Source organism: Cyprinus carpio, chromosome B8 (genome assembly GCF_018340385.1).
Source record: "Cyprinus carpio isolate SPL01 chromosome B8, ASM1834038v1, whole genome shotgun sequence".
NCBI lineage: Eukaryota > Metazoa > Chordata > Actinopteri > Cypriniformes > Cyprinidae > Cyprinus > Cyprinus carpio.
This window is the reverse complement of record NC_056604.1, coordinates 21,263,894-21,278,645: the sequence shown is the minus strand read 5'-3', so window position 1 is coordinate 21,278,645 and position 14,752 is coordinate 21,263,894. Positions and strand designations below refer to the sequence as shown.

General features: G+C 36.3%; 1 protein-coding gene across 2 annotated transcripts in view; it reads left to right on the top strand.

Annotated features, from left to right (window-relative positions):
* Positions 1-14,752, top strand: part of LOC109053914 (disintegrin and metalloproteinase domain-containing protein 9) — a 1,168,157-nt gene that overhangs the window by 676,489 nt on the left and 476,916 nt on the right. The window lies entirely within an intron of this gene.

Here is a 14,752-nt window from a genome sequence, read left to right as displayed (position 1 = left end):
TTTATTTACATGTTAAGCATTTTCCTCTCATATAAAGAACACACTTAATGCAACAAGACAGAAGACCACATTCTGTACACACCATACTAATAAAGCATAATATGTGGAAAAACAGATGAGCCGAAAATATGAACTTTAAATATCACTTAATCCATAAGTTCTTTCTACATTAAGTTTTTTTAAAGAAAGGAAACGCCTTTCAAACATTTAAACATGTTAAACATATTAAACAGCATTAATATTCTGGCCCATCTGCATGTCTTTTAGCATCACTGAACATTAGTACATTAAACCAGCATTTTAAAATGCTACAAAACTGTTCACACACTTCTTGATTTTGCTTTTCATTTGTTGAAATAGTTAAATATAAAAAGTACAGAGAGTTTGTGACTGTTTGCTGAATGTGACCCACAATCTCTGATTCTCCTCCGAGGCCATAGAAAAATGAATATTTATAATGACAACATTTATACTTTATCATTTAAAACTTTCCAACAAAATGTATTGACTTCTGTCAGCTTGTTGAACACACACTTTATTTGGATAATCTACCATATGATGGCTGAAGCAGGGGCCTGCTCTTTGTACGTCGCTAACTCAGTTAGCTGGATTTGATTGCTGACGATTTGTCATGATCTTGGATTATGTGGTTCTTCAAGGCTCATCCTGGACTTGCGGTCATAGCAACAGGTCCGCAAGCGCAGGAGCAGGTTTATTTCAAGTAAACAGGATTAGATTGCATATTTTTATCTAGAATTGATACTTAAAATCTGTCCGCTACCACCACTACTTTATTACAAGAGTATCCTACTGATCCAGGGACAATAATTTAAAATAATAATCATTTAAAAATTTATTAAATTATATATTATCTAATATATAATTATATATTATCTAATATATAAATTAAGATAATACAATGTTGTGCAGTTTTTAATACTATAGACACAGCCAGTTTTACTCACTGAAAGATTTATTAGAAAATAATTACTTCATAATTGTATTAGAGTCTTACACACATGCTATACAGATAATGTAGAGTCGTGCATTAATTTGAGTGATGACAGCTATTATGGGAGTGGCTCGATGATGTGCAAGAGATGCAGATAACATGATCTTGACCCTTAGAAACTTTAATTAATGCTGTCACATAACAAATCTGTCCAAATATAAAATTAATTGAATTGCTTATTACTACATTGAAATGAAAATGTAAAGGCTGTGCAAATATAAGTATATAAATTATTGAGAATCATGTAAAAAATTAAATAAAATAAAAAAACAGTGCACATTTAATTTATCTATTATAACATTTATGTAGTTTTTTTTTTTTTTTTTTTCGCTTGGCTGTTTCCTTATATAAGTCCAGAAATTTGTCAAGTTTTTCATCAGGTGGCTTTTTTAATTATATGATGTCAGTACGTTGCTGTCTTGCCGCCAGCCAATCGCTGCATTGCTGATTGTGGTTTTGAATATCGATACATAGCCCCTTTTAAAGGGGTCATATGATGTTGCTAAACAGAACATTATTTTGTGTATTTGGTGTAATGAAATGTGTTTGTGCGGTTTAAGGTTCAAAAAACACATTATTTTCCACATACTGTACATTTTTATTTCTCCTCTATGCCCTGCCTTTCTGAAACGCATCGTTTTTTTACAAAGCTCATCGGTCTGAAAAGTGAGGTGTGCTCTGATTGGCCAGCTATCCAGTGCTTTGTGACTTATACTGTGTTGTTATGCATTGCGTTGCATCGCCTCGTTAGAAGTGAGCACCGTGCACGAACTGTGTTCCCATTGACATGGTCCCTACACAGTATTCATTGCTCCGTACTCCCTGAGCAGGGGATATCTGTTGAAGTTTACCTCACTTCGGAACATTCACACTTCAATGCACTTTGAATGGAACATATACATTTGCTTTGAACTGAAATCATGGCAGAATATCCTGTGATGTCCACTTCGTAGGGCACTTACGTTGGAATAGAACAAACGTCTGAAGCCATAAGAGAAACATACAAAATGTGCAGACCAGGGGGGCATGAGGACTGGAATTGAGAACTGCTGCTCTACACTGCTCAAAACTCGCGTTTGAATCATCAGTGGCAAATCCTTTACATATGTAAACATACTTACTGACTGTGAGTAAGAAGTTCCGGCATTGTAGTCTTCTCTCCCAGGATCAGGAAACAGTGCTCCATAAAATGCATTGCACACATCTAAATATTTGGGTTGAACTGTTCTGGAACAGTGTTGTTATTACAACTTAACCACTGATTTCTAGTTGTCTCCTCTTTTGGAAGGCCAAACAAAGTATTTTCGGTTACACAACAAAACACCATCTCCACAACATGGCGCCAGCGGCAACAGCGAGTTAGTTAAAGTTACGCCTTCTTTCTTTGCATTAACATTTGGGTGGCATTATGCAAATCTTCCCACATCATGACATAGACATGTGGGGGCATGTTTAAATGAGGCGTTTAATCTTTGCAACTTTAGGGAGCTTATCTATTCACAAACAGCTTGTAACAACAAACAGCTTGTCCAAAGAGAAAGGAAAACTTGAAATCACATCATATGACCCCTTTAAATCAACCCATGAACGTGCCATTATCTCAAATAACTAAATCCAGCCATGCTAATCAACAACGTGCATTCGAAGAACCGAATTAGCCAGATCCTGATTAGTGTGATGATATCATCTTGGATGTGACGTTTCATCTCACATGTAATAAGCGATGTACTAAGAACGAGACCCAGCAGTTACTGTCCAGTGGGCAACACTGTTTTCATGCTAATTAGGTCAACATTGCAAAAGAGAAAAAAAAAAAAAAAACATTAAATTAACATGCAGTGTGATCAAATAGCTTCTCTTCCCTGCAAACGATACAATTAAGAATGAATGATTGTTTAACTTAAAGGCAAAAACAGAACAAAAGATAAGCAGTTATCCTTATAGAGAATGAGAAGTAACCATGGATAGAGTATCCTGCTAATATGGCAGTGCCTTCCCGAAATGCAACGTGAAGTGAAAAGATTGTGATGTAACTCCTCATTCTCTATACAAAACCGAAATTAAACATTTGTTGTTTTGTTTTGCTTAATTTAAATAAAGTAATAAAGATTTGAGTAAAAGCCTATCATACTTTCTTATTGATATATTAAAAAGTTTAATTTTTTTTAACATTGACAAAACAGGTAAAATTAAAGTCCACTGAAGTGCCTTGAAATGTGCAGCGTTATTCTATGTAATGTGTGCTGTGGCTGCCTAATCATTTTCACAAATTCATGCCGTAAAATAAAGATAACATGAATATATGTATATAAAATACCAAAAAACTTTTGGTTACTATAGTTAAACCATGGTAAAAACAACATGTTTTGCTACACTAACCATCGTTTAACCATGGTATTTGTAGTAAAACTGTGGTTATAGGCTACGATTGGTAATAAAAATACCAAAAAAAAATAAATAAATAACCTGGTTAGCCTACTATACATTTACTATAGTAAAACCATTGCTAATTTTCATAAGGGATTGTGTATAATAATATGAAATAAATGTTTTAATAGATTATGACCAGGGGTGTAAATCTCTTCTAACAGTTGGGGGGAAAATAAACATAAAATTTCTCAAGAGCGATTTTTGAAGGGGACACAAATAATACAGCTAAAATTTTGCTTGTAGGATATGTATACACAGAGGAAAGCCTTACTACAATTAGTGCTGCAGGGAGGCTGTGCCAAATTTAACCCGATCTCATGGAAGTGCGTATAAATAGTACACTAAATACGAATTTTCATGAGACCGGGATCACCAAATTAGACAGCTGTTGTGGTCGTGTCGCGACAGCGCTCGTGTCCGTTGTATCTGTCACAGTATTGCCAAGTCCGCTGTTTTCCCATGGAATTGGGCTACTTTATCACTGTTGCTGCGGGTTGTTTTTCATGTCCACAGGTTGAAGCAACCCCAATAACATGTATTTTAGCCCCCGGAACGCGATTGTTACTGGGGGACCCCTCGAAACGTGGTTAGTTTGGGCTAGTTTTGGGTAGCAATTGGGAGGGTTTTGTTGTTAAAAAACCTGGCAACCCTTTCCGCCAAGCAGGTAACGTTATTATTGCTAGCATAGCGACTCATCGAAAAATACTTTGGCAGCATCTGTATTAAAGAGAAAATAATCACTTCATCTGACATTTAAGTGAATAAAATAGCCTTGACAGCCTTGGAATTCCATAACTATTGACTCTGTTCTCTCTCACCAGACTTGTGTGTGTGTGTGTGTGTGTGTGTGTGTGTGTGTGTGTGTGTGTGTAGCCTATGTGATGTAAAAGAGGAAAGCAGGCATTTGGACCAAAGCACTGTGAGGTAAGGGAGGTGGAGACTCAAAATGTTTCTAAACTTAAAACGTATTTTTGCCCCATTTGTGTTAGTACCTAAACAATTATTGAAGTATAATACATTATTATTTACAATACACAGACTATTTTTTTTTATCATTTTTACCAGGGAGTGAGATTTATTTGATTGCGATGCGAAGGAGGGTTACTGTAAGTCCCATCAGAACTAGGTTGCGGTGCAGGGGAACGGGAATAACGACAGATCATTGCAGGTTATTAGTCATATATTAATACCTTTTGTAAATATCTGACATGAACATTTTTTCATTCATAACTCAGTCATCTAAAATAAGAACTCCTAGACTCCCCCCACCTACAGTACGCACTCTTATCTTTGATTTTCAAAGGATTTGGAATTATGTAGTATCATCTAAAGTAAACACTAAACCTGTAAAACAGAAAGAAGCCCTTTTATACTGTACACTATTATCCTTCTCTCATGCATCATACTATTCTCAGTTGTTTTATTTAGTCATTTCCTCCTCTAATGGATTGGGTGTGTTTATACATAGATGCTTGTTGGATTCTTTTTTCCCCCAGTGATCACACAACCCAGCTAACAGGGAACGTTCCCAGAACATTCACTAACGTTCTTTCTGGTCAAAGATCGGCGACGGCCCCAGATTATTGTTGTTTCACTTTAACAGCAAGTTAAACATCTCTCTCTTACTTGATCTGGAGAAACTGTGCATCAGTTGAAAGTTTAAAGATTCTAGCTTCGATATTTGACCACTGTTTTGATAAAACATTGTTGCAGTGACAGCAATTTAATTTATGTCTATGGAGTCAAAATAATGCTGTATATATACGCAAAAAAAAAATAAAGTTTTGCAAAAGAAAAAGTTTTGCAAACGAAAATTAAAGTATTGAGGAAAATAATTTTGCTTTTTGCAAACAAAAAATAAAGAATTGCAAAACATAAATGAAACAGCGTGAAAGCAATGATTTTGCAATACATATTTTCCATGGTCATATCTATTTATTTATTTGCAACACTGCTTTTATTTTGCGTGTCAGTCTAGTTTGAGCTTGCCATGCCGTTTTTCCTTTGCGCTTCATTTTTCTGCACATCTCGCTTTTCATCCTCTCAGGTGCACTTCTAGTAAAAATTCTTTATTGGCATGTCGGGCTTCTACAGTATAGGCTATTATTTACAAAACTCTTCAGGGCTGCGTTTTCCAAAAGCATCGTTAAAACTAGCAGTAACTCTGAACTAATGTGAACAAAGAATGCTTCTGTGCGCTGGCGTCCTCCCACAAGTTAAGAGATTTTAAACAAACACTGTTAATACACATGCAGTTAACCAAATGAAACAATACACATTTTAGTGTGCACACTGAGAGAAATAAACAGCAGATGTTCATGTTAACAACTTCTTTAACTTGAGCAAACGCTGCTAATACACACATACATTTGTTAATAAAGTAAATAAAACTAAAACATGCATGTTTAAATGCTAGTAAATAAAAAGAAGCAATCCACTCGCAAGCCTCTGCTCATCATGACGGTGCCTGGATCAGTGAGCTGCGTCTCGGGCTGATGATGTCACTTCCAAGGAGGCATGTTGTACACGCCCCTGCCCGTTGACTCCACCCCCACGTCAAAACAGCGCCACAAAGCGAGACACGCAGAAAAATGAAGCGCAAAGGAAAAACGGCATGGCAAGCTCAAACTAGAATGACACGCAAAATAAAAACAGCGTAGTAAATGAATTAATAGATATGACCATGGAAAATATGTATCGCAAAATCATTGCTTTCACGCTGTTTCATTTATGTTTTGCAATTCTTTATTTTTGTTTGCAACACTTCATTTTTTTCTCCCAATTCTTTATTTTCTTTTGCAATTCTTATTTTTGTTTGCAAAAAGCAAAATTATTTTCCTCAATACTTTAATTTTCGTTTGCAAAACTTTATTTTCTTTTGCAAAACTTTATTTTTTTGCGTATATATACGGCATTATTTTGACTCCATAATTATTCGCTCCCAGTGCTGTCCGTGTTCGCGTTGCCACTGACAAAGACCTGGGGCTGGATTCACGAAAATCTTCTTAAGAAATAAATTAAGAAATTTCTTAAGATAAATTCCATGAAGTTCGTAAGAATGTTCTTAAGTGCAATTCTTGAAAAATTCTTAAGTTCTCAAATATATTCTTAAGAACATCTTAATTTTTTTCTTAAGAAGAAAACATCAGCCGTTATCTGAATGAAAATATGACGCACTGATAAAATCAAATATTGTCTTTTTGCGCTTCCTGCTGATTACCCATAGACTGTATAAAAATATTACCATAATAATCATAATAAGCACGCACACTATTTTCCGTGAGATTTACACCCCCTCACATTCACACTTTTAATGCAACGCGTCTTTTTTTAACAACAATTATTTTTTTAAAATAGCCCGTCTCAAACTGCAGCAATATGTTTCATTAATTTTTGTGCTGTGTTCTGAGTGAATGCTTAAGGTATGTGTATACGCCATTACTAATCATAATGACCGATCGTGTTTACATTAACGGTCATCGATCACTTTAGAAAACTCGTGCACATCCCTAGTCCTACTGTATTATATGTAGCTGTTGTTGCAATGCTTAAATATAACAATTAATTTGAAATAACCCAATAAATTCATTTAATAATTCTTACTGTTTGGGATTTAAGACCAGTCTGGGGCTGTCCTAAATTTAAGAAGTTATTTACGATAATTTAAGAAGATTCTTTTCAAGAATTTGAATCCTTCTTAGGTTTTGTCTTAAGAACAATCTTAAGAAAAAAATAAGAATATTCTTAAGATGCATTTTTGGGAATACAAAATATTCTTAACTTTTTTCTAAAGTTAAAAAATAAGAAGAAAACGTTAGTTAAGAAGAAATTTCTTCTTAAGAATGTTTTGTGAATCCGGCCCCTGATTCGTCCATCACTTGTCCATCATAACTGTGCATTATATCCCGCCCCCATCATATGTGATTTTCTTGAAATTTGGGGCATTTTATAACAACCTTGAAAATGTACATCTGAAATGCTAATTTGTGCAGCGATATAAAAGGCTATAAATAGCATATTTTTACAAAAGTAAATGACCAAATTCCACATGAGATCGCAAAAGGAAGTTATTACAAACACTCGATCAGAGTTTAAAGTGAGTTTTGAGTAAAAGTGTACTAATAATCTAATAAATTGTCTTATGTAGCTTGATGCTATTGTTAGCTCAATAGTGGGTGCATCTTTGTAACGACGACGGATTGTCCTTATAAGGATGCCGTTTCACCCGTGCGTTTCTGGGTGCGGTCGTTACCTGGGAACGGGTGATGGTCACGATCGCTGCCTCACGTGTCTGGGCAAACACGCTGAGGTAGCTTTCGTGGATGAGTCATGTTCCCTCTGCGGGGACCTTCAAAAAAGGTGGCGGAGCCTGGTTCGCAGCTCCGAGATGGGGCTCTTTCTGGCAGCCGACAGACGAGAACCACTTCCAGCAGTAGCACGGGCGGTTTGAGGATTACAGTGGTGGCAAACCCCCGCAGGGAACCAACCCTCTGGGGACCATCACTCCTCTTGCATCTCCGATCCAGAGGAGTAACCCACGGAACGCGCTTCTTCAAAGAGTGTACCAGTGGTATCCAGTGGGACTCCCCCCGACCAGATGTCGATCTCAGCATTGGAGGGGGAGCTGTCAGATGAAGTTTCAGCTGCGCTGCCACCCTCTGGGATGGTGGTAAAGCCTGAATTGGATCCGGAGATGACAGCTATGCTTTCCTGGGCCGCCAAGAGGGTAGGGCTCGAGTGGAAATCTCCACCGCGTCCCGAGCCCTCGAGGCAGGCGCCTCTCGCCAGCTCCCAACTCCCCACCCTTTCTTCCCGGAAGTGCATGACGAGCTCACCAGGTCGTGGATGGCACCTTTTACTGCCAGAAACCGGCTGGTGGGCTCCTCCTCCCTCACCACCCTCGATGCCCCGATGGCGGTGCAGCAAAGGGGTATTCGGTGATTCCCCCAGTGGAGCGGGCGGTAGCGATGCAATTGTGTCCTAAGTCTGTTTCCTGCTGGCGGGGAGACCTGATGCTTCCTTCCCGGGCCTGTAGGCATTCGTCTGGTCTAACCGGCAGTGCCTACAGTAGGTTGACAACCAAAATGGGTACTACCGCCGCGGCGTTAACTGCAAGTCAGTCGCGTGTTAAAATCATTCGCGAAACTACCGCCAGGTGGCGCAAAGGGACGGATTGTGAACTGAATGTAATTTTTAAAATGAAAGGAAGACGTAAAACAACAATAACACAATCATAATGAGCAAAAATATGAGCAAAAATATGCCAAAGTGGGCCGCTGCTCGCGCCGATATGTATATACATACATGTATATATATATATATATATATTAAAATATATATATATATATATATATATATATATGTTATATGTATATATATATATATATATATATATATATATATATATATGTATGTATATACATATCGGCGCGAGCAGCGGCCCACTTTGGCATATTTTTGCTCATTATGATTGTGTTTTTTTCATTGATACTAAAACACGTGTTAAATCCAAAGCCTATTTTACCTAATGAATAAGAGTTTAGCTTCAAATGGACAACATGTTTGAATTTGTCCCGAATGAGAGAGATAAGCCCAACCTTACCTTATGTATCGCTTTAATTATTTTTAATTATTATTTTTGTTTTGTTTATAAGCCTATATTATTATATACTGCAATTATATTTATCCATAGAATTATATTTGTAATTTTTGTTCTGTTCTGATTAAAACATTTGTTGAATTTAAAGGGAACTATTTGTTATTCAGTGAAAGGGAAGGAACTAAAAATATCCTGTGGTTGATACAGGGATAAAATATCCTGTTACTGGTACATTAGCCTATAGCATTATTAGGCCTGCCGTTATTATTTCTGAATGTAATAAAATGCAGTCTTCACAAATTAAACTTTTTTTTGCAGCGTGTTTAAAATTTTGTGGTGTTAATCGGTTAAAATGTGTTATTGTGGGTTAACAAATTTACATTATATACTTAGGAACAGAGTATGGGCCTAATCTAGGCTATGTTGTTAACTATTTACAAGTTTCGTGTAGCTATAATTTTATCCAGCTTTATTTTTCCATTGCATCCGAAAATTACTTTGTGCATCACATTCACTCCGCGCGCTCAAGCTGCCTCCCACGATGCTCAGCTGTGGACGATTTCAAAATGTTTGATATAAAGGTTGCTGTCACATTTTATACAAGAATTGTTCATTAAAAAAAATTTCAAAATATATTGTTAGTTTTATGCTTACATGCAATCAAGTCTTCGGATACTATACAAGATACAAGTTCATTTAGGCTATTTAACATGCACTGTGACATTTTACCGTTTCAACTTATAAACTCCTTAAGATTTTAAAGTCAGTTTAATAGTATTGAAAGTCAAGTTGAATATGGTATTTAAAAAAAAAAAAAGGTTGTAATTGCTTAAATTATTTCTATGAATTAATAATATGTTATCATGACTTTTTCATCATATCATTTTTTACGAGCTGTATTCGTTTTCCATTTCGAAAACCAAGCACACACTTTTTTTTTCTTTTTTAAATCTATTAATCGCTCGCATAGCTCTAACAAGGTTTCATTTTTATTTTCATTTATTTATTTTGTTTAATTTATTTTTTTTGAGGAATGTGCCGATATCAGGGGAGTCACATCATCATTAGAGTTGCAAATTAACTTCAGAAATGGAAAATAAGGGCTAATAGAGGTTATTTCTTTTATTCTTTATTTATAATGTTTATTCTTGAAGAAAATAAGTATTTACTCTTTAAGAAAATAAGGGACGATCCAAATATTTGTAATGTAGCGAGAACCAGACAAATTAAAGATTTGATCGGGAGCCTGGTTGAAACATGAGCCGAATTCCACAGAAAGGCAGGATGTTGTAAATCAACTCCCAGCACCACAGTCTGATAACCAACTCTTTCACAGAACAGCTTTCAACATTAACACCATTAGAACAATTATTGACAATTTCAATTCGAAGAAGAGATTGTCTGATTTGGGGCAAGTAATCGAAGAGATGGACAGTCTGACCCTCACATGTAAAGCCATGAGAGTAAACAAGATCGTTGGATTGACTTCCCCCCCACCTCGCAGAACCAGACTGAAATTCCTAAGGAGACCTGTTAACCCCCTCTGGTCTTCACAGGAGATATCCTTACTCCCCAGAATGGCACAGAGAATGCCTTCCAATGCATATATGCACCAAAATGAACTCAAAAAAAGACTTCTAAATGGATATCAGTCCATTGCTTAACTCCATTTTATACCTGTAACCCACACATTTGACTTTAATGTTTCTAATCACTTATTGTGTATGTCTTTTTAAAATAACTCTTGAATAGCTTAAGGGATCATATTCATGTTTAGTATGTGTGTGTTCGAATCTTCTTGCTTGAAACGTTTCTGACCATCAATTATTTGTCAAATGTATCATATTATTGTTATAGGAATCATGTCCAAATTATACCCTGCAAGAGCGGGAAAATTCGGACCACGCTTGATAAGATAACATATGATTTATGAATGGGTGGGCCAAACAATGCAACACCCCGAGAAAAGACAATATCTAATTGGTCAAGACAACATTTGAGGTGTGGCCAAAAGGCCAGTTTAAATACTCAGGACACCATCAAATTTTGCTTTTAGTTTTTAGCTTTGCTTGTAGTTTAAGCTTTTAGTCATGGTTTTAGCTTTGAGCTTGCGTTTAGCTTTTGTTATCAGTCATGCCGGCTTTTAGCCTGCTTTTAGTCATGCTTTGTCATCACTTTTAGCGTTCTTCGAGCGCCGTTCCAGCGTGCTTTCGGCCTGCATGCCTGCTGCTACTTAGCCACAATGAGAAGAAACACCACCTAGTCTCGTCAAACTTTACTTCTGTTCTTTTACTTTAGTTTCTTTTCTTTTCCGTTTGAGAGTTCGTGTTCTGAGTTAAGTTTTGTAACGCCATCTCCGAGTCTGACCTCGCGTGCCCGTCTGATACTACAACCAGCCCACAACTCTGCATCTTCAGCCAACGCCCAACCACGGGCTTCCCAAGACGTCACCTCAACGATTACTGAACTTCCAGCCAATCAGCAACTTCAGGAAACCCCCTTTTCAGCGACAACAAAGGGAACCCCGTTAAACAGGCAACGCAAGTAACCTCCAGACTCACATCTGTACTGGTGTTATCTAATATAATTTTAACCTCATTGAGGAACTCAGTGCGAGGGTTAATTAAGTGATTAATGGTTGTTCATGTCTATGTAATTTCACGTATTGCTGTAAACTTGAGATTTCACATTTTCATCCTCTTAAACTCATTCTTTCCTACCTTTCTATCTTCCTGCAACTTGTGTGAATGTGTGATGTGCGTGTGCTTATGTGTTAGATTAGTTTATATGTCTTAGATTTATCTAATAAAGCCTTATTCAAATTGAAAAGAGAAGTATCTTGTGTTTTGTGCTTACAAGTTAATGTCTTAAACTGCCGATCTTGTTACTGTGCTAATTAATAGTGTTGTCACTATACTTTGGATATTAATAACCAGCGCAAATTTGATGTTATACGGCTCGTTCAGTGAATCGCTGGCCGTTTCATTGATCAGCCGTGAAACAGTGATTCTGTTCAAATTCCCTTTAAAATCTTAAATGATTCCCTTTGAGCTAAATTGACCTGTTTCCCTTACAGTAAATGTATAATAATATAGGCCTATGTCTGTCCATTGGATTTTAAAACATAACAACTGAAGGTCTATGAAATATTTTTTAAACAATGGCACTTAAAGTTTTCAACTAAAATATTATTTCAACCATACAGCCTGTGAATAAATAAAATGCATACTTTTCAATGAAAGAACACTTAGAGAGTGTAGGTTGCTTCTGGTGTTTGGATTTGTACTTCAATATAATGAGCTCCAAGTTTAACAATAGCCTATAGTGTTTTTTTGTGTGTGTGTGTGTGTCTGTTTTTTTACTCTCTATTTAACAGCATTAGCTCAATGAAATACATCTTCCTTCAGGTAGACTGAATGTTTTCCAGCCTTGCTAAATGTTGGAGGCTCATGATCAATGAGTTGTATTCGCTCAAACTGATTTTATAAAATCCAAACGTGGACGGTGAAGCTGTGTCATTAGAGCTCGCGCTCGGTGTGAAGCGGGAGCAGCTGGCGGAGGACTCCGCTTGGTCTTAAAGCCTGCCTCAAACGTCTACGTTCACAAACGTCTACGATTTTCTCAAAAATAATGATTAATTATTATGATGTGAGTGCAGGCATGTTTCAACCCAGTAACATGACAACACACAGCCCACAGCCCAAAAACAGGCCGAGTTCAGTTCATCTGGAGGGGGGTTGGGGGTAGTTCTGTATAGCTTGTGGGGGTCGAGATAAAGGTGTGAATTTCTTGCTCTTTCATATGATAAGCGTCTTATGAGGGTTTCAAACTTGCAGAACAGGCTTTTAGGACATACTGGTTTTAAAACAACTTTAAAGAAAGGTTTGATCCGCTTCAAATGTTGACTACTGTATAGCGCAATAAAGTTTATTAGTTATTATAACTTAATTTCAGAGGAAGTTGCCTTAACTAAAAAAATAAAAAATAAATGTTGCATTATCCATGCGATGGCCTAAAAAAATCAACGATTTTTTTCACAAAAAAATCCAATTTATGATTTAAATCGATTTTTTTTTCCTCCCTACTTAAAATCAATATTCAAATGACAAATAAATTGTTCAAAATAAGTTTTCATTTATCACAGACGTGACAAAAAACACAAGAGTTTTTATATATTTTGTAGACTTTATGTGATTTAAAATGCACAAACCAGAAGCACCATATCTGCAGAGAAGGGCTGGCCATTCTCAAAACATAAAATATCGATTTTATTTAAATTTTCGTTTTTGTGTTTCAGAGGAAAAATCAGTTTTAAGACATCTCTCCATTACGGACCATTCTGAAAGAAGAATATGCAAACGCGTATAAAATGCTTTACAAACTTTATCAGAGATGTCTTGAGGGTATTTAATAGGTCTGCCTCCCACGTAAGATTTTTCTAGTTACTAGTAGTTCATTTGTCATTATTCAACTAATCACACGTTTATATTAAATTTACATCTATAATCCATAATGAGCCTTAATATATTCCGCGCTCAAGCACATGCATTAAGTTTGCCCCAAAGCACAGGCAGAAGTAGCTCAATAATTGTGAAAAAGGAGACATTTTAATTATTTATTAATAAACAAATGTTTTCTTGTCAGCTGCAAAATGAAATTCAAAGTGCTGACTCTCTCCACATGGACGCGCCTTTAAAGAGAAATGCAACCTTCACAGATTACATAATGCTTTCGTTCTGAACTGATTCGTTTAAAAGACATTTCAAGCTTTTTGTAGATATATTTCTCATGTATGTGAGGCAACCAAATTTTCAGTTATTTCATTATTAGGAAAAAAATCAAGTGATCGAGAGGGCACCTCCCTGTCATGCATGCGTAATAATTTTCGCACAAACACTTGAATATGAATAATAATTCACATTTTGCATATGCATTACAAAGCAAATATATATATATTTTTTTTACATGCAATTATCCAAAATAAAACCAAACAAGATTTGTAATGAAGATAAAATATGTAGACAATTAAGAATAAATGCTGCGAGCGCTCAGCAAATCTTGAGCAAATCTTGCACTGATATTTTAAGGAATATTATACAAACCTGCATTTAAATGCAGCTACAATTTATTTATTTATTTATTTATTTTTACTTAAATTACATGAAAGCAAGTAAAGAAGACTGAAGTTGTCAATTAATGAAGCTCTTTTTTACATCATGTGTATTTCGTTGATTATAATGAGAGAACTTGAGTTTAAACATGAGGACGTTTTATTAATCAGTCCATTCTTTAGAGTTTCAATGATTTAGTTAAATCGTGCAGGTTTAATTTATTTGTTTCTTGTTTTAATTAGGCCTAAATAATGGGAGCGAAATTATTCAGTGCCTCACGTTTTACTAAAATAAGAAAATAATTTATAAAACACGCAAGCCTAGCTCACTATGTTACCACTTTTAATGCTCCAAATTTCACCTCAAATTTCACCTCAAATTTCTCCATATACACCTAAACGGATGCAATATGTGTATTTGCTCCCGAGACCTCCTTCGAGAAGGATGGGGCTTCCACAGCGTCCCTGTTCCAAGCGGAACGGGTACGTTTTCCCAGTGTTATCCAATCTCACCCAGTGAGGTAGTGCTTTGACAATGGTGAGTGGAACTACTTGTTCCGAGCCCCGTCCTACACCTAATAGGGGCACAGGCGGCTCGCAC